Source organism: Aedes aegypti, chromosome 2, assembly GCF_002204515.2.
Source record: "Aedes aegypti strain LVP_AGWG chromosome 2, AaegL5.0 Primary Assembly, whole genome shotgun sequence".
NCBI classification, from domain to species: Eukaryota; Metazoa; Arthropoda; class Insecta; order Diptera; family Culicidae; genus Aedes; species Aedes aegypti.
Window position 1 is genome coordinate 440,422,517 of NC_035108.1, and position 20,790 is coordinate 440,443,306.

Below are 20,790 nucleotides of genomic sequence, written 5' to 3' on the forward strand. Positions count from 1 at the left end.
TCCGGCCTTGTCCTGGGCTCTGTCGATGCTTGTCAAAGAGAGAAGACGCCAGGGAGACAAGTAGATCGCACCATTTCATCAAGTCGATCTACTTACCGATCCACCAGTCAATTTTCCGACCACCACCACCATCACCCTGCTGGGAAATTGGCCGGAGGCCCAGCCATCCGGGCCGCAGAAACATCGTCGGCGAGCGCTCGTCCATCGGCATCGAGATATCAGCATCACCAACAGTACCGGTACGTGTCCCAAACACTTCAACACCCACTCTACACCCACAGTTGTAATTAATTTTCAATAAATTCAACCCACACCCCATTTGCAATAGACTTTCAATAAATGCCATTAGTTTCCACAAATTACACTTTTTCCAATATCCCATAACCCAAGTAAGGTGACAGTATCTGCACGTTGATCGCGAAGCCCCTCCGATTGCCCGGTAGTAAGCCGACCTTGAGACCCAGCTCGAGGGGTCTCTTGCTACTGTAAGTTTACCGCGAGCTTTGCTAGGGTAAAAATATCAAGCTGGTTTCATCAACGGCCGCTCAACAACGGATCAAATCTTTACTGTACGGCAAATCCTCCAGAAATGCCGTGAATACCAAGTCCCAACGCATCACTTTTTCATCGATTTCAAAGCGGCTTATGATAGCATCGACCGCGAAGAGCTATGTAAAATCATGAACGAATACAGCTTTCCCAGGAAGCTCACAAGACTTATAAGAGCAACGATGGACGGTGTGCAGAATAGCGTGAAGATTTCGGGCGAACATTCTAGTTCGTTCGAATCCCGCCGGGGACTTCGGCAGGGTGATGGACTTTCGTGCCTGCTGTTCAACATCGCGCTAGAAGGTGTCATGCGGAGAGCCGGGTTTAATAACCGAGGTACGATTTTTACAAGATCCAGCCAATTTGTTTGCTTCGCGGATATTGTCGGCAGAACATTTGGAACGGTGGCAGATCTGTACACCCGCCTGAAATGTGAAGCGACAAAAGTCGGCCTGGTGGTGAATGCGTCAAAAACTAAGTAGGGGGAGATCCCCCAGTACCGGACACTTAAGCCACTAAATTCATAATTCGAAAAATATTGATTTCATGGGCTCGTGTTACCCATTTATTATAAATATTATCATTTTTATAGTGCACAAAAATAAATTTGAAAATATAAATATAAATTTTGATATTGCATTTTGATGATGAGTTTTAGTACCAAATTGATCGATCTCGAAAGGTGGCACCCAATACCGGACAGGATCTGGAAATGCCTCGAATTCTGTATATTTGAACATCGTCGAATGTGTACACTATAGGCATAGTTTATAATTACCACTTCAATGCATTTGCTACATTTACAAGAATAATTTGAGTTTTTCTTAGTTTGCAAGATGCCTATCAAAAACCGCTTTCATATATGATGAAAAATAGCACATTTTACTATGTTGTTCTGAATGTTCATTATTCTTAATTTTATTGCATATTTGATACCATGATCGACGGAACCCATGAAAAATGAAAGTATTCTGAGACACTGATGCAATAATTGAAAGATATCATATAACAAATCAAGCTGTCCGAATCTGAGGGACAGGAGGTGCTTAACCTTCCTAATTCATTAAGAAAAAGTTACACATTATGCATTAAGGGTCAAAAATGACCCATGACTTGAAAACGCTCTCAAAAATCCATTTTTTAAACCGATTTTTATTCTTTTAGCTTTATATGAAAGATATGGAACTCTAGAATGGAACCCTGGAAATTGTTTGTCAGTATTGCCATTTTGGGCACAAGGGCACAAGGGAACCTGGAACCTGTTTCAGAAGGAACTGGCGTATATCATATTCAACAGTTCATACACATATATATAACGACGGTTCAAATTTCATAGTTTTTCATTCCTATTTACAAGAGCACCAAGAGGACCAACATTTAGATTTGGCCGGTATTTCGGAGATTTCCGGAACCGGTTCCGCTAGGGTGTGATGTGGACATTTTCAGACCATCATATAGTACCATCATGCGACGGCTCAAAATACATGATTTTTCATCCAGATGTAAATGGACACCATGCCATATACCTGGTGTTACGCACCTAGTGGAACAGAGCCTGCATCTCAGCATTTATAAACGGAGAGGTTTGCCATCTGACTATTTTTGCCAATGTATATCACTTGGCAAGCATGATGATATTGTATACCTGGGAAGTCGAAAAAATTTCCAACCCAAAAGGATCCTCGACCGGTGGGAATCGAACCCATGCCCATTAGTTTTATCTTACTGAAAAGCTGCGCGTTTACCGCTGAGGCTATATGGGTCTCTTAAACATAAAGTTATCATACTTAAATTTTATTTCCGTTATTACCAAATTAGTAAAAAAATGTAATATAAGGAATCGAAATCATTCGACATAATTCTAACTTATAACTATTATAACTTTTGACATCAATCGCAATTTTGAGACCTGCTCAAATAGAGCAGCAGACATCCTTTTAGGAAAACCTTCAGATATTCCTTCAAGAATCACTCTCTAAATATCTCTAAAGGTTCTTGCAGAGAATTCTCCAGGAATTATTTCGAAAATTCCTTCACGAATAATCTCTACCGCAATTCTTACAGCAATTTCTTCACTAGGGCTTTTGCCAGAGATTGCATCAGGAAGAACTATTGTTACTCATGATACATTTTAGACCAGTTTTGATAGGGCTCTTGATAGGCTGAATATCTTAGCAATTCCTCCTGGAGTTTCTCCAGGGATTTGATAAGCAATTCGTCCTAGGATTCCTGCAAACAATAATTACAGGCATTTAATTTGGTTACAGGCATATCGGTCTATTTTACTTGAAGCAAGAGGGAGCATGGAGAAAGAAGCAATGAATACTAGATGGATAGGTACCGTAAGGGAACAGCGAGAGAAATTGGATTAGATGTTGAAGAGGGCAAACCATATAGAACAGTATTACTTGAAAGGGCCTTCTTTTTGGCTAACGTCCCCTATGGGAACGGCTTGGCGTGTTGTTCGAATAACACTACCAAGACAGCCAAGACATTTATAGGGATTCCTTTAGAGATTTCACAAGGAGTTTCTGCAAGAATGTCTCTAGTGATTACTAAAGTAATTTTTTTCCTGGGATTCTTCCAGGAGTTTCTCTCAGAAATCCTAGAAGATATGTTCCAGGAATTCTTTCAGGAAAGCTGCGGAATTTCTCCAGATAATTTTTAAGCGATTTTTTTCTGATATTCGTTCAGAGATTCCTCTAGAAAATCAAGGATTCTTGCAGAGAATCTTCAAGGCAACATTTTTTTTTATGAAGGGATTGTTAGAGTATGTTAATGTTCATATCTTCAAGGTTTCCCCCAAGAATTTCTCTAAGAGTTACACTAGGACATTTTGTTTCAATGGTTACTCAAGATATTTATTCTTCAGAAAGGATTTCTTCAGAATTTTCTCTGATGATTCCTCCACGGTATCATACAAAGATATCTCCAAGTAGTCCTCTCAAGATGCTTCCAGGAATTATTCCAAAAATTTCTTCTTGGATTCCTCCCTGGATTACTCCAGGGATTCTACCAGGAATTTTTACAGGTGTTTCTCAAGAATTTCTTGGAGGAATTCTCCCAGAGTTACCACAAGGAAAATCGCGACATGAATTATTTTAATAATTTCACCAGACTAACTGGGACTCGTTCTGAACCACCAACAGGGAGAGTTCTTCTTGAAATTCCTTCAGTGATTCTCCTATGAATTCCTGCAGGAATTTAGTCATACATCATGCTAAGAACTACTTAAAGGATTCAAGGATATGCTCTAAATTGATTTTTTTGGTAAATCTCTCCAAAGATTTCTTTTGGGATTTCTTGAAGAATTATTCCAGGGATTTCTCCAGAAGAGTCAAAACAGGGGCTACAGGGGTTTTTTTTTCAGGGATTTCTCTACAAATTCTACCAGCATTCGTCGTGGGACACCTCCAAGGATTCTCCAAAAATCCTCCAGAAGCCCTTTATAAATTCCTACAGGAGTATCTCCAGAGGCTCATCCAGGGATTTCTCTAATAAAACCTCTACAGCGATTCCTGCAGGGATTTCTTCAGCTTTTGCATCAGGAATATCACAAAGGATTGCTTTAAAAAAATTCTTAATAATTTCCTCCAGAAATTGTCCAAGGAAGGGGCTGGTAGACAATCAACTGCACATATTAATGAAATATGCTTTTCGTCTACGCAGTCTTTATTAATAAAAAAAAAGCCGGTAAAAAAATTAACAGCGGAGCCAAAGAACCTGTTTTATGTTTCAGGGATTTTTTCATTAATTCCTCTAGAGAATTCTTCTAAGAATCCCTCGATTGGCTCTTGCAAGAATTACTTCAGACATTTTTCCAGGAATTCAACCGGGGATTGTTCAAGGGATTACTTCATTTTTTTCTAGAATTACAACGCATTTATCCGCATCGACCAAGGAGTGCGGGTTCGATTCCCGCTTCAGTTAGGAAAACTTTTCGTCAGGAACGTGTTTAGATTGTGAAATTTTTTTTAAGGTTTCTCCAGGGATTGCTCTAGGAATCATTTCAGGACCTCATCTAAGATTTTTCTTTCAAACATCTTCTTGAAAAAAAAAGAGTTCCTAGAGAAATCTTTAAAAAAATCGCAGATGAAATTCAGAATGAATTATTATTCATTTTGATGAATTCATGGGTAAATCTATGTAGGAATTTATAGAGGATTCTCGAAGAATTGCCCGGAGGAGTTTTTGGAGGCCCAGAACGAGTCTCTAAAGAAATTGGGGAGGGGGAATTCCTGGAAGATTACCTGAAAAAATCCTTAGAAGAATTCATGTAGCGATTTCCTGGATGCATGCCTGAGGGAATTCTTAAAAGAAACTTTTGAGGAATCCCTATAGGAATTCAAGAAGTTATTTATTGTAGAATCCCTAGATGAATTTCTCCAGGAGAATTTCGGGAGCGATCCCGGAGGAAGTTTCAGGAATAATTCGTTGAAGAATCTCGAGAAGACTACCCGAGAATATTCTGGACAAACAAATGGAGAAATATCTGGAGTAATGCTTCAAGAAATCGTTGTATTGTAACTTGGAGGAAGCCTCAAAAACATCCTGCATAAATCCTTGTAGAAATATTCCTAGAGGAATGCTAAGAAGAGTCCCCGACCAAATAGATGGAACAAGATTATAACAGTTTTGCTCTTATATGATTTTATTATAAGACCAGTTGTTATAAAACATATACCGTTAGTAGTTGGAAAAACAAATTCAACGCAAAATAAATATAGAATGTAACAAATCCTATTAAAATTATACCAATATGATTACAAAACGTATTACCGACCTGTCCCTACAAAACAAGCATTATCGCAAATTCTGTTATTGTTCATAACTTTAGATGTTATTTACAACCAACTTATAATGCAATATAAGAAATATAACAAATGTCATGTAATTAATCTGATACAAAAAAATGTGACAAGTTAAAAACAAATCCATCTTGACAAAGTTATATGAACTTCTGTTAATTTAACAGCTTTTGTTACAATATGTCATAATCTTGTTATGTGATTCTAGACGGGTGTCTGAGAAGCCTGAGTGGCCCAGAAATAATATCTGAAAAAGTTCCCTGAGGAATGGTTTGAGAAATTCCTTGAGAAATTCTAGTTAAAATTTTACTGGAGGAATCTATGGACGAATCACTGGAGACATTCCCGCAGTAAGTCTTGGCGAAATCCCTGTACAAATATCCCTGCAGAAATTCCTGGAATAATCCTTGGAAAAATCCCTGGAGGAACTTCTGGCAATATTCCTGATGGAATTGCTGGTATTTCTGGAGTTCTATCGGAAACGGTCTGGTAGCGAACAAAATTTGTTTCTTGGAGAAATTTCAGGGTAACCGCTTGTGGAACCCATAGAAAAATCGCTGTAAAGATTACAGTAGAGATTATCTTAGATCATATGGCTCCTGCACATAAGGCTGCAGCACGTGCACAGAATGCAATCAGTAGATTACAACAAAATTGTATCACAATTATATCAAGATTTGTTACAAATATCAAATTTTATTTAATTTTTGTTCATGCACGTTGAGTTGTAACAATGTTCTTCCATATTTCAATCAAAATCAGTTATAATAACAAAGGCTATTTCAAATTTGTTTAAATTTTTAACATAATTATAAAACAAATCGTGATAAAAAAAATGTGAGGGAAGTTACTTATACATGTGCACTTTTATTCATGTAAAAAACATAACAAATTTTGTTATAATTAAGTGATGAATAATGACAAACTGAGTTATATTTTTGTTTGATTTGAAACATAAGTTACATTTTTGTTTAAATTATTTTTTTTTTTCAATCAAAACTCGTACCAATTTGGTCATTCGGTGGAAATAATTGAATTTCTGTTAGATATCGAGATATTCCTTAGGAAATTGCATACATTTAGGCGTTTTTAGCGTAATTCTTGAAATTTAACTATTCATTATTGCTATAATTATTGTATTGTTAAGAATTTAGCAAGCATATTCGGATTCAGGGACCTCAAATTTATTATATAGAGTTGGTTTGAAAACTAACAATAATCGCATTGGCAAGTGATCAATTTCACCCCGAAATGAGATTCCCCGATTTTTTATTTTACAGATATTTCTTAGCACTAAAACGAAATTTGTTAGAAAATTCCGGTACATGAGTGAATGAGACTCATATTCGTACTTGTTTTCCTGCATTCAATTGTTTGGCATTGTCAACATTATAGAAAACGGACAAGAAAAAGCGTGAAAAATGATCAATTTCATCCGAAATTACGGTAATAGTTTAAAAGAAAGTGGATTAGGCACCAGCTCTGGAAGACCCATGTAACTATTTGTGAAGTTGTTTAGGTATTTAGATAATGTTAATAATTTTGTAATAGTTTCAGAAGAAAATGTATGAATAAAAATTAGAGGTATCGAAGAACAGATTTTTTATGCACCGCAGGTTTTTTTAATTCCCAACCGAGCAAATTCCCACTGTTAAGAGATCCACTCCATCCCACATTACGGCATTTAGATGCTTTCCACATAAGCATGCCAGAAATGTTACAACGAAATTGTATCAATCTCACCCAAAGCACATCATTGTGGGAAAAATCACCACGGTACTTTCCTTTCACGCCTGCTGAAATTGTACCGAAATCACTCCGTTAATTACGCTTAATCAATCAGTGGCTTGCGCGAAACTCGCCCTCGAAATATATCTCGGTTCCAACTCGCGCTGGGCCAAAACCTTCATTAGTGCTCTCTCGCCTCTTTGGGTGCCGCGGCGTAACGAGTGCCATGCAATAACAACAACGCCCAACCGTCGACTGCTGAAAAATTCGACCCAAATTCTTGCCGCCACCTCCCCCTTGAAGGGACCCTAACTCGCTCTCTATGATAAATTATCAATAATTAACGCTAAATTGATGCACCTTCTTGAATCGCAACGGCGCACGAGGGTCTTACGCCATGCAGTCATGGACCTCAAGAATACACCGCAGACCGAGAAAGTTTCGGATTTCCAGACAGAGGTCGACGAAAAGAAAAATCTCCCCCGAGTGCCCGAAGGGTTCGCCCAGAGAAAGAGACGCAAAGATATATCATTAAAAGGAGGTCCCACTGATAGGGGTCCTTATCAATTTCGTTATCTGTTCCCCTTTGTGAGACATATGCGCCAAAAACAGTTGTGCTATGGAAGACGATGGGTTGGGTTCGGCAAATCTGAGAACTTGTGACGTTACAGCGTCGTCGTTTACAGCCATGGCAAATTAATTGGCTCAATCGGGTAAAACAAATGAACGGTCCAACTACTTAGTGGAGTATGAGGTGGGGGTTGGCGTGCGTGGTTTCTTTAAGTGAGCAGAATTTTGGAGAAATGACCAAAGGCAGAGGAAAATATCAAAAGGATGAAGCCGCTGGTATGCACAATGGATATGAAATGGCTCAAATTGTTTTATAAGTACGATTTGTTACGGAAGGCAAACGGGCTTTTATCATCCCTTATTTCGATGCAACAATTTCATTTTATTCGAAGTTGAAAGAGTATATTTCTGAATCATATTTAAAAAAGACAATGAATCAAATCATATCTGTTGGATATGTTGATTTAAACTTATCCTTACAAAAAGCGTTACACTTTTTTGATTATTGAAGGATGATTATTCATCATCGTTTAAACCTAGGACTGTTGAACTTGCGTCATAAAGACAAAAAAGCAGTCTAGTGGTCATATCATGATAGACAACAATCTTTATTTTAAACAATTTCAGTTAAAAACTAAAAAGTGAAAGTTTTTTTTTCGATTTCAATAATCCTCGCAGTTCCTACAATGCACACCAGTTAATGGTTTATTTCCAAGAGTTGCCTCAATTATTACTATTACTAAGGTATGTTAACTTTCTTGTACATTCTTCGGAATCAACATTCAATGTACCTTCGGATGGCGTCCAGCGATCACAACCGAATGGAAAAACACAGTATTTAAGCTAACTAACACCTACATAATGCAAGCTCTAAGGACTAGTGGTAGCACCAATTACATCGCCCGGCGAAGCAAACTTAGGCTACACTTAAAAGCATCCGGCAGCCACCACAACGTCCACTTTGTGAAGCTTTCGGTCGATAATTGATTACAGTTTGCCACCAACTGCAAATCCACAAAAACAACTAAAACGTCCAAACACACATTCATCCCAAGAGGGGCTAATCCACAACAATTGAGCGGTCCAAACGAAACTTAAAAAGACTTAAACTAGATCAATGAGCACGATAAAAGAGCGATCAAGCGGCGAAGGAGTAGTATTTATGCGATGTTAGCAACAGTAGCAAAACCGTCCATCGTCGGAGTCAGCGTCGTTCAATGCAGTGGAGAAAAAATGACCGCAATTAAATCGCTATTATCGCAATACGCAAATGAGAGCACTCAACATTCTCGGCGAGCTTTTATGTAAGAGCATTTCCCGCTCGTTGGCTGGAAGGTGGATGCGAGAGTTGAAGGCTTGCTGATAGGCACTAATCCTCTGAATTAGTGAGGTTTCTTGGGGTGAAGAATGTGGCGTGAATTAGAAAGCTTTATGGAATAATGATAAACTAGTTCAGACAAGTAAAAATAAGACAAGAAGACAAGAAGACAAGAAGACAAGAAGACAAGAAGACAAGAAGACAAGAAGACAAGAAGACAAGAAGACAAGAAGACAAGAAGACAAGAAGACAAGAAGACAAGAAGACAAGAAGACAAGAAGACAAGAAGACAAGAAGACAAGAAGACAAGAAGACAAGAAGACAAGAAGACAAGAAGACAAGAAGACAAGAAGACAAGAAGACAAGAAGACAAGAAGACAAGAAGACAAGAAGACAAGAAGACAAGAAGACAAGAAGACAAGAAGACAAGAAGACAAGAAGACAAGAAGACAAGAAGACAAGAAGACAAGAAGACAAGAAGACAAGAAGACAAGAAGACAAGAAGACAAGAAGACAAGAAGACAAGAAGACAAGAAGACAAGAAGACAAGAAGACAAGAAGACAAGAAGACAAGAAGACAAGAAGACAAGAAGACAAGAAGACAAGAAGACAAGAAGACAAGAAGATTTTGGATTTTGGATTTTGGATTTTGGATTTTGGATTTTAGATTTTGGAATTTGGATTTTGGATTTTGGATTTTTGATTTTTGATTTTTGATTTTGATTTTTGATTTTTGATTTTGATTTTGATTTTTGATTTTTGATTTTCGATTTTTGATTTTTGATTTTTGATTTTTGATTTTTGATTTTTGATTTTTGATTTTTGATTTTGATTTTTGATTTTTGATTTTTGATTTTTGATTTTTGATTTTTGATTTTTGATTTTTGATTTTTGATTTTTGATTTTTGATTTTTGATTTTTGATTTTTGATTTTTGATTTTGATTTTGATTTTGATTTTTGATTTTTGATTTTGGATTTTGGATTTTGGATTTTGGATTTTGGATTTTGGATTTTGGATTTTGGATTTTGGATTTTGGATTTTGGATTTTGGATTTTGGATTTTGGATTTTGGATTTTGGATTTTGGATTTTGGATTTTGGATTTTGGATTTTGGATTTTGGATTTTGGATTTTGGATTTTGGATTTTGGATTTTGGATTTTGGATTTTGGATTTTGGATTTTGGATTTTGGATTTTTGGATTTGGATTTGGATTTTGGATTTTGGATTTTGGATTTTGGATTTTGGATTTTGGATTTTGGATTTTGGATTTTGGATTTTGGATTTTGGATTTTGGATTTTGGATTTTGGATTTTGGATTTTGGATTTTGGATTTTGGATTTTGGATTTTGGATTTTGGATTTTGGATTTTGGATTTGGATTTTGGATTTTGGATTTTGGATTTTGGATTTTGGATTTTGGATTTTGGATTTTGGATTTTGGATTTTGGATTTTGGATTTTGGATTTTGGATTTTGGATTTTGGATTTTGGATTTTGGATTTTGGATTTTGGATTTGGATTTTGGATTTTGGATTTTGGATTTTGGATTTGGATTTTGGATTTTGGATTTTGGATTTTGGATTTTGGATTTTGGATTTTGGATTTTGGATTTTGGATTTTGGATTTTGGATTTTGGATTTTGGATTTTGGATTTTGGATTTTGGATTTTGGATTTTGGATTTTGGATTTTGGATTTTGGATTTTGGATTTTGGATTTTGGATTTTGGATTTTGGATTTTGGATTTTGGATTTTGGATTTTGGATTTTGGATTTTTGATTTCTGATTTTTGGTTTTTGGTTTTTGATTTTTGATTTTTGATTTCTGATTTTTGGTTTTGGATTTTTGATATTTGATTTTTGATTTTCGATTTTTGATTTTTGATTTTTGATTTTTGATTTTGATTTTTGATTTTTGATTTTTGATTTTTGATTTTTGATTTTTGATTTTTGATTTTTGATTTTTGATTTTTGATTTTTGATTTTCGATTTTGATTTTTGATTTTTGATTTTTGATTTTTGATTTTTGATTTTTGATTTTTGATTTTTGATTTTTGATTTTTGATTTTTGATTTTTGATTTTTGATTTTTTTGATTTTTTTTTTGATTTTTGATTTTTGATTTTGATTTTTATTTTGATTTTTGATTTTTGATTTTTGATTTTGATTTTGATTTTTGATTTGGATTTTGGATTTTGGATTTTGGATTTTGGATTTTGGATTTTGGATTTTGGATTTTGGATTTTGGATTTTGGATTTTGGATTTTGGATTTTGGATTTTGGATTTTGGATTTTGGATTTTGGATTTTGGATTTTGGATTTTGGATTTTGGATTTTGGATTTTGGATTTTGGATTTTGGATTTTGGATTTTGGATTTTGGATTTTGGATTTTGGATTTTGGATTTTGGATTTTGGATTTTGGATTTTGGATTTTGGATTTTGGATTTTGGATTTTGGATTTTGGATTTTGGATTTTGGATTTTGGATTTTGGATTTTGGATTTTGGATTTTGGATTTTGGATTTTGGATTTTGGATTTTGGATTTTGGATTTTGGATTTTGGATTTTGGATTTTGGATTTTGGATTTGGATTTTGGATTTTGGATTTTGGATTTTGGATTTTGGATTTTGGATTTTGGATTTTGGATTTGGATTTTGATTTTTGATTTTTGATTTTTGATTTTTGATTTTTGATTTTTGATTTTTGATTTTTTTTTGATTTTTGATTTTTGATTTTTGATTTTTGATTTTTGATTTTTGATTTTTGATTTTTGATTTTTGATTTTTGATTTTTGATTTTTGATTTTTGATTTTTGATTTTTGATTTTTGATTTTTGATTTTTGATTTTTGATTTTTGATTTTTGATTTTTGATTTTTGATTTTTGATTTTTGATTTTTGATTTTTGATTTTTGATTTTTGATTTTTGATTTTTGATTTTTGATTTTTGATTTTTGATTTTTGATTTTTGATTTTTGATTTTTGATTTTTGATTTTTGATTTTTGATTTTGATTTTGGATTTTTGGATTTTGGAATTTTGGATTTTGGATTTTGGATTTTGGATTTTGGATTTTGGATTTTGGATTTTGGATTTTGGATTTTGGATTTTTGGATTTTGGATTTTGGATTTTGGATTTTGGATTTTGGATTTTGGATTTTGGATTTTGGATTTTGGATTTTGGATTTTGGGATTTTGGATTTTGGATTTTGGATTTTGGATTTTGGATTTTGGATTTTGGATTTTGGATTTTGGATTTTGGATTTTGGATTTTGGATTTTGGATTTTGGATTTTGGATTTTGGATTTTGGATTTTGGATTTTGGATTTTGGATTTTGGATTTTGGATTTGGATTTTGGATTTTGGATTTTGGATTTTGGATTTTGGATTTTGGATTTTGGATTTTGGATTTTGGATTTTGGATTTTGGATTTTGGATTTTGGATTTTGGATTGGATTTTGGATTTTGGATTTTGGATTTTGGATTTTGGATTTTGGATTTTGGATTTTGGATTTTGGATTTTGGATTTTGGATTTTGGATTTTGGATTTTGGATTTTGGATTTTGGATTTTGGATTTTGGATTTTGGATTTTGGATTTGGATTTGGATTTTGGATTTTGGATTTTGGATTTTGGATTTTGGATTTTGGATTTTGGATTTTGGATTTTGGATTTTGGATTTTGGATTTTGGATTTTGGATTTTGGATTTTGGATTTGGATTTTGGATTTTGGATTTTGGATTTTGGATTTTGGATTTTGGATTTTGGATTTTGGATTTTGGATTTTGGATTTTGGATTTTGGATTTTGGATTTGGATTTTGGATTTTGGATTTTGGATTTTGGATTTGGATTTTGGATTTTGGATTTTGGATTTTGGATTTTGATTTGGATTTTGGATTTTGGATTTTGGATTTTGGATTTTGGATTTTGGATTTTGGATTTTGGATTTTGGATTTTGGATTTTGGATTTTGGATTTTGGATTTTGGATTTTTGATTTCTGATTTTTGGTTTTTGGTTTTTGATTTTTGATTTTTGATTTCTGATTTTTGGTTTTGGATTTTTGATATTTGATTTTTGATTTTCGATTTTTGATTTTTGATTTTTGATTTTTGATTTTTGATTTTTGATTTTTGATTTTGATTTTTGATTTTTGATTTTTGATTTTTGATTTTTGATTTTTGATTTTTGATTTTTGATTTTTCGATTTTTGATTTTTGATTTTTGATTTTTGATTTTTGATTTTTGATTTTTGATTTTTGATTTTTGATTTTTGATTTTTGATTTTTGATTTTTGATTTTTGATTTTTGATTTTTTGATTTTTGATTTTTGATTTTGATTTTTGATTTTTGATTTTTGATTTTTGATTTTTGATTTTTGATTTTTGATTTTGGATTTTGGATTTTGGATTTTGGATTTTGGATTTTGGATTTTGGATTTTGGATTTTGGATTTTGGATTTTGGATTTTGGATTTGGATTTTGGATTTTGGATTTTGGATTTTGGATTTTGGATTTGGATTTTGGATTTTGGATTTTGGATTTTGGATTTTGGATTTTGGATTTTGGATTTTGGATTTTGGATTTTGGATTTTGGATTTTGGATTTTGGATTTTGGATTTTGGATTTTGGATTTTGGATTTTGGATTTTGGATTTTGGATTTTGGATTTTGGATTTTGGATTTTGGATTTTGGATTTTGGATTTTTGGATTTTGGATTTTGGATTTTGGATTTTGGATTTTGGATTTTGGATTTTGGATTTTGGATTTTGGGATTTTGGATTTTGGATTTTGGATTTTGGATTTTTGGATTTTGGATTTTGGATTTTGGATTTTGGATTTTGGATTTTGGATTTTGGATTTTGGATTTTGGATTTTGGATTTTGGATTTTTGATTTTTGATTTTTGATTTTTGATTTTGATTTTTCGATTTTTCGATTTTTGATTTTTGATTTTTGATTTTTGATTTTTGATTTTTGATTTTTGATTTTTGATTTTTGATTTTTGATTTTTGATTTTTGATTTTTGATTTTTTGATTTTCGATTTTTGATTTTTGATTTTGATTTTTGATTTTTGGATTTTGATTTTTGATTTTGATTTTTGATTTTTGATTTTGATTTTTGATTTTTGATTTTTGATTTTGATTTTTGATTTTTTTTGATTTTGTTTTTGATTTTTGATTTTTGATTTTTGATTTTTGATTTTTGATTTTTGATTTTTGATTTTTGATTTTTGATTTTTGATTTTTGGATTTTGGAATTTTGGATTTTTGGATTTTGGATTTTGATTTTGGATTTTGGATTTTGGATTTTGATTTTTGGATTTTGGATTTGGGATTTTGGATTTTGGATTTTGGATTTTGGATTTTGGATTTTGGATTTTGGATTTTGGATTTTGGATTTTGGATTTTGGATTTTGGGATTTTGGATTTTGGATTTTGGATTTGGATTTTTTGGATTTTGGATTTTTGGATTTTGGATTTTGGATTTTGGATTTTGGATTTTGGATTTTGGATTTTGGATTTTGGATTTTGGATTTGGATTTGGATTTTGGATTTTGGGATTTTGGATTTTGGATTTTGGATTTTTGGATTTTGGATTTTGATTTTGGATTTTGGTTTTGGATTTTGGGATTTTGGATTTTGGTTTTGGATTTTGGATTTTGGATTTTGGGATTTGTTGGATTTTGGATTTTGGATTTTGGATTTTTGGATTTTGGATTTTGGATTTTGGCATTTGGATTTTGGATTTTGGATTTGGATTTGATTTTGGATTTTGATTTTTGGATTTTGGATTTTGGATTTTGGATTTTGGATTTTGGATTTTGGATTTTGGATTTTGGATTTTGGATTTTTGGATTTTGGATTTTGGATTTTGGATTTTGGATTTTGGATTTGGATTTGGATTTTGGATTTTGGATTTTGGATTGGATTTTGGATTTTGGAATTTTGGATTTTGGATTTTGGATTTGGATTTTGGATTTTGGATTTGGATTTTGGATTTTGGATTTTGGATTTTGGATTTTGGCTTTGGATTTTGGATTTTGGATTTTGGATTTTGATTTTGGATTTTGATTTTGGATTTGTTTTGGATTTTGGATTTTGGATTTTGGATTTTGGATTTTGGGATTTTTGGATTTTGGATTTTGGTTTTGGATTGTTGGATTGGTTTTGGATTTTGGATTTTGGATTTTGGATTTTGGATTTTTGGATTTTGGATTTTGGATTTTGGATTTGGATTTTGGATTTTGGATTTTGATTTTGGATTTTTGGATTTTGGATTTTTGGATTTTGGATTTTGGATTTTGGATTTTGGATTTTTGATTTTGATTTTGGATTTTTGGTTTTTGATTTTTGATTTTTGATTTTTGATTTTTGTTTTGATTTTTGATTTTTTTGATTTTTTGATTTTTGATTTTTGATTTTTTGATTTTTGATTTTTGATTATTTGATTTTGATTTTGATTTTTGATTTTTGATTTTGGATTTGGATTTTTGGATTTTGGATTTTGGATTTTGGATTTTGGATTTTGGATTTTTGGATTTTGGATTTTGGATTTGATTGGATTTTGGATTTTGGATTTTGGATTTTGGATTTTGGATTTTGGATTTTGAATTTGGGATTTTGGATTTTGGATTTTGGATTTTGGATTTTGGATTTTGGATTTGGATTTTGGATTTTGGATTTTGGATTTGGATTTGGATTTTGGATTTTGGATTTTGGATTTTGGATTTTGGATTTTGGATTTTGGATTTTGGATTTTGGATTTTGGATTTTGGATTTTGGATTTTGGATTTTGGATTTTGGATTTTGGATTTTGGATTTTGGATTTTGGATTTTGGATTTTGGATTTTGGATTTGGATTTTGGATTTTGGATTTTGGATTTGGATTTTGGATTTTGGATTTTGGATTTTTGGATTTTGGATTTTGATTTTGGATTTTTGATTTTTTGATTTTTGATTTTTCGATTTTTGATTTTTGATTTTTGATTTTGATTTTTGATTTTTGATTTTTGATTTTTGATTTTTGATTTTGATTTTTGATTTTTGATTTTTGATTTTTGATTTTTGATTTTTGATTTTTGATTTTTGATTTTTGATTTTGATTTTTGATTTTTGATTTTTGATTTTTGATTTTTGATTTTGATTTTTGATTTTTGATTTTTGATTTTTGATTTTTTTGATTTTTGATTTTTGATTTTTGATTTTTGATTTTGATTTTTGATTTTTTGATTTTTGATTTTTGATTTTTGATTTTTGATTTTTGATTTTTGATTTTTGATTTTTGATTTTTGATTTTGTGATTTTTGGATTTTTGGATTTTGGATTTGGATTTTGGATTTGGATTTTGGATTTTGGATTTTGGATTTTGGATTTTGGATTTGGATTTTGGATTTTGGATTTTGGATTTTGGATTTTGGATTTTGGATTTTGGATTTTGGATTTTGGATTTTGGATTTTGGATTTTGGATTTTGGATTTTTGGATTTTGGATTTTGGATTTTGGATTTTGGATTTTGGATTTTGGATTTTGGATTTTGGATTTGGATTTTGGATTTTGGATTTTGGATTTTGGATTTTGGATTTTGGATTTTGGATTTTGGATTTTGGATTTTGGATTTTGGATTTTGGATTTTGGATTTTTGGATTTTGGATTTTGGATTTTGATTTGGATTTTGGATTTTGGATTTTGGATTTTGGATTTTGGATTTTGGATTTTGGATTTTGGATTTTGGATTTGGATTTTGGATTTTGGATTTGATTTTGGATTTTGGATTTGGATTTTGGATTTTTGATTTCTGATTTTTGGTTTTTGGTTTTTGATTTTGATTTTTGATTTCTGATTTTTGGTTTTGGATTTTTGATATTTGATTTTTGATTTTTGATTTTTGATTTTTGATTTTTGATTGTTGATTTTTGATTTTTGATTTTTGATTTTTGATTTTTGAATTTAGATTTTTGATTTTTGATTTTTGATTTTTGATTTTTGATTTCTGATTTTGGATTTATTAATGCATTTTGGATTTCTGATTTCTGATTTCTGATTTCCGATTTCCGATTTCTGATTTCTGACTTCTTGATTTCTGATTTCTGACTTCTGACTTCTGACTTCTGACTTCTGACTTCTGACTTCTGATTCTGATTTCTGATTTCTGACTTCTGACTTCTGACTTCTGACTTCTGACTTCTGACTTCTGATTTCTGATTTCTGATTTCTGATTTCTGATTTCTGATTTCTGATTTCTGATTTCTGATTTCTGATTTCTGATTTCTGATTTCTGATTTCTGATTTCTGATTTCTGATTTCTGATTTCTGATTTCTGATTTCTGATTTCTGATTTCTGATTTCTGATTTCTGATTTCTGATTTCTGATTTCTGATTTCTGATTTCTGATTTCTGATTTCTGATTTCTGATTTCTGATTTCTGATTTCTGATTTCTGATTTCTGATTTCTGATTTCTGATTTCTGATTTCTGATTTCTGATTTCTGATTTCTGATTTCTGATTTCTGATTTCTGATTTCTGATTTCTGATTCTCTGATTTCTGATTTCTGATTTCTGATTTCTGATTTCTGATTTCTGATTTCTGATTTCTGATTTCTGATTTCTGATTTCTGATTTCTGATTTCTGATTTCTGATTTCTGATTTCTGATTTCTGATTTCTGATTTCTGATTTCTGATTTCTGATTTCTGATTTCTGATTTCTGATTTCTGATTTCTGATTTCTGATTTCTGATTTCTGATTTCTGATTTCTGATTTCTGATTTCTGATTTCTGATTTCTGATTTCTGATTTCTGATTTCTGATTTCTGATTTCTGATTTCTGATTTCTGATTTCTGATTTCTGATTTCTGATTCTGATTTCTGATTTCTGATTTCTGATTTCTGATTTCTGATTTCTGATTTCTGATTTCTGATTTCTGATTTCTCTGATTTCTGATTTCTGATTTCTGATTTCTGATTTTCTGATTTCTGATTTCTGAATTTCTGATTTCTGATTCTGATTTCTGATTTCTGATTTCTGATTTCTGATTTCTGATTTCTGATTTCTGATTTCTGATTTCTGATTTCTGATTTCTCTGATTTCTGATTTCTGATTTCTGATTTCTGATTTCTGATTTCTGATTTCTGATTTCTGATTTCTGATTTCTGATTTCTGATTTCTGATTTCTGATTTCTGATTTCTGATTTCTGATTTCTGATTTCTGATTTCTGATTTCTGATTTCTGATTTCTGATTTCTGATTTCTGATTTCTGATTTCTGATTTCTGATTTCTGATTTCTGATTTCTGATTTGATTTCTGATTTCTGATTTCTGATTTCTGATTTCTGATTTCTGATTTCTGATTTCTGATTTCTGATTTCTGATTTCTGATTTCTGATTTCTGATTTCTGATTTCTGATTTCTGATTTCTGATTTCTGATTTCTGATTTCTGATTTCTGATTTCTGATTTCTGATTTCTGATTTCTGATTTCTGATTTCTGATTTCTGATTTCTGATTTCTGATTTCTGATTTCTGATTTCTGATTTCTGATTTCTGATTTCTGATTTCTGATTTCTGATTTCTGATTTCTGATTTCTGATTTCTGATTTCTGATTTCTGATTTCTGATTTTGATTTCTGATTTCTGATTTCTGATTTCTGATTTCTGATTTCTGATTTCTGATTTCTGATTTCTGATTTCTGATTTCTGATTTCTGATTTCTGATTTCTGATTTCTGATTTCTGATTTCTGATTTCTGATTTCTGATTTCTGATTTCTGATTTCTGATTTCTCTTTCGATTCTGATTTCTGATTTCTGATTTCTGATTTCTTGATTTCTGATTTCTGATTTCTGATTTCTGATTTCTGATTTCTGATTTCTCTGATTTCTGATTTCTGATTTCTGATTTCTGATTTCTGATTTCTGATTTCTGATTTCTGATTTCTGATTTCTGATTTCTGATTTCTGATTTCTGATTTTGATTTCTGATTTCTGATTTCTGATTTCTGATTTCTGATTTGGATTTGGAAATCGTTAATTCTTCAGATACGACCTGAAACAAGGTTGAGTAGTATAAAAACTTCTCTCCAAATAGAAAATGCTCCATAATTGTTTGGTTAAATTTTCCTTCCTGCAGCATGACAACGTTTACGACAGAACGAACATTCAGCGTCATAACCGAGCCGCTGCTGTTGCAAAAAACTAAACATCCTTCTTTGATGCCGACAACGACAACGAGGACGGAAAGTTACTCTTAATGTACCGCCAAAGACCACAAGCACAAAGAACAAGTCTGATCTCAGCCAATCGCAACGACCCATAGTCGGAGGAACCACGCGCAACAGGCAATAAAAATTAGCATAAACCATTCAATTTCTAATAAGCTTTAAACAGTGCTGACTGCCACCGCCATGGTCTAAGAAGCATGCGCCATAGAGTCGCAAATAGGACCCTCCGCAGGGTCCACAGTCACAATTTTCTCTGATTTGAGTATGAAAGGAGCTGGTGACGATGAGGGAGGGGGTTGCTCTCTAAATGCACTTTTAAGCGGATGCTAATTCTGCTCATAAAATCTTGTTTACCATCTCACGAACAGTGCATTGGCAGCATTGGGCGGCAGAATGGGCGGGTGCTCTGATTTTCACTTTCAAAATTGGCATTCTGGTGGATGTTGCTTTTTCGTTGATGTCTGATGCAACTGAATATGGATATTTTTTTGGAAAACGATGAGTTTTTTACTTATTAGTGAAAGTGTATTCTGCGGTGCTCTTTTAGAAACATGGTTACTGAAGAAAATCTTTTACAGAAATATAGCCTCGTCTCTTACCATATTTTACTAGGGTAGCAACAAGGCTCCAACTAATAAATTCATCGTATGAAAAATATCGAAAACTTATCTGGTTTCTCTAGTAATACACAACCATCGTAGCTTGTTGTTAGATTAATAATTGCTATATTGAGCGATTGGCGATAAGCAGCAGTTGTACTCCTCCATGGCCACGGCCCTAGGCATCAGCCAACCAACGATTCAACAAACCAGCCGCCAACAACGTGTGACATTTGTTCCCAACGGACCATAAACTTCACACCATCGCACTATTACATTAAATGGCCAAAAATCGATCAAATGGCTTGTTCTGTGAGTTTTCTTGTTCAGCATTCCATAGTAAGTACTTTATCATTAATATTACTGTATTAACAATGGAAAACCTTCTGTAGGTTGGTTAAGATGAAGATGAATTGAAGACAAACTAAAATTTTCAACGAGCACAAATATGAAGCGCCGGATATCCGATTAAACTGAAAACTTGATCGATTGGTCACTTGCTAATGATGGCCAATCGATTAAGTTTTCAGCTCAATCGTTGTTCAGTTCTCAGTATGTTAACATTTTTAAAGAAAAAAAAAAAGAACTCAGTCAACACAAAGCATTTGTCAAAGACTTTGGAAAACTGCCCATAGTGCGTCGTCGTCCAGCCCTTATTGCCTCGGCCTCGCTCTTTTCCGTCGTGCGGAGGAGTAACGTCGTCTACGGCGGAATTATGGATTTTATCTATATGGCCGGTTGCTAACCGTCGCTGCCTGCTTGCGAGTCGGTGGACATCATTTCCTCGTGTACTAGCTAGATGTACCTACACTTGCGATAGGCAAAACGCGTGGACGTTGACAACAATAGCCAGAGACGATCTAGTTTTATGATCCAAGAAATGATATTAAAGGTGAAGATTTATGCACAATTGAGCTCCGGTGTGATGAGAGTTGACTATCTAGCGAATAAATCCGACAATATTGTCCACGAATTTCAACCTCCCACACACCGGGCAGGGGGGGCGCGTGGG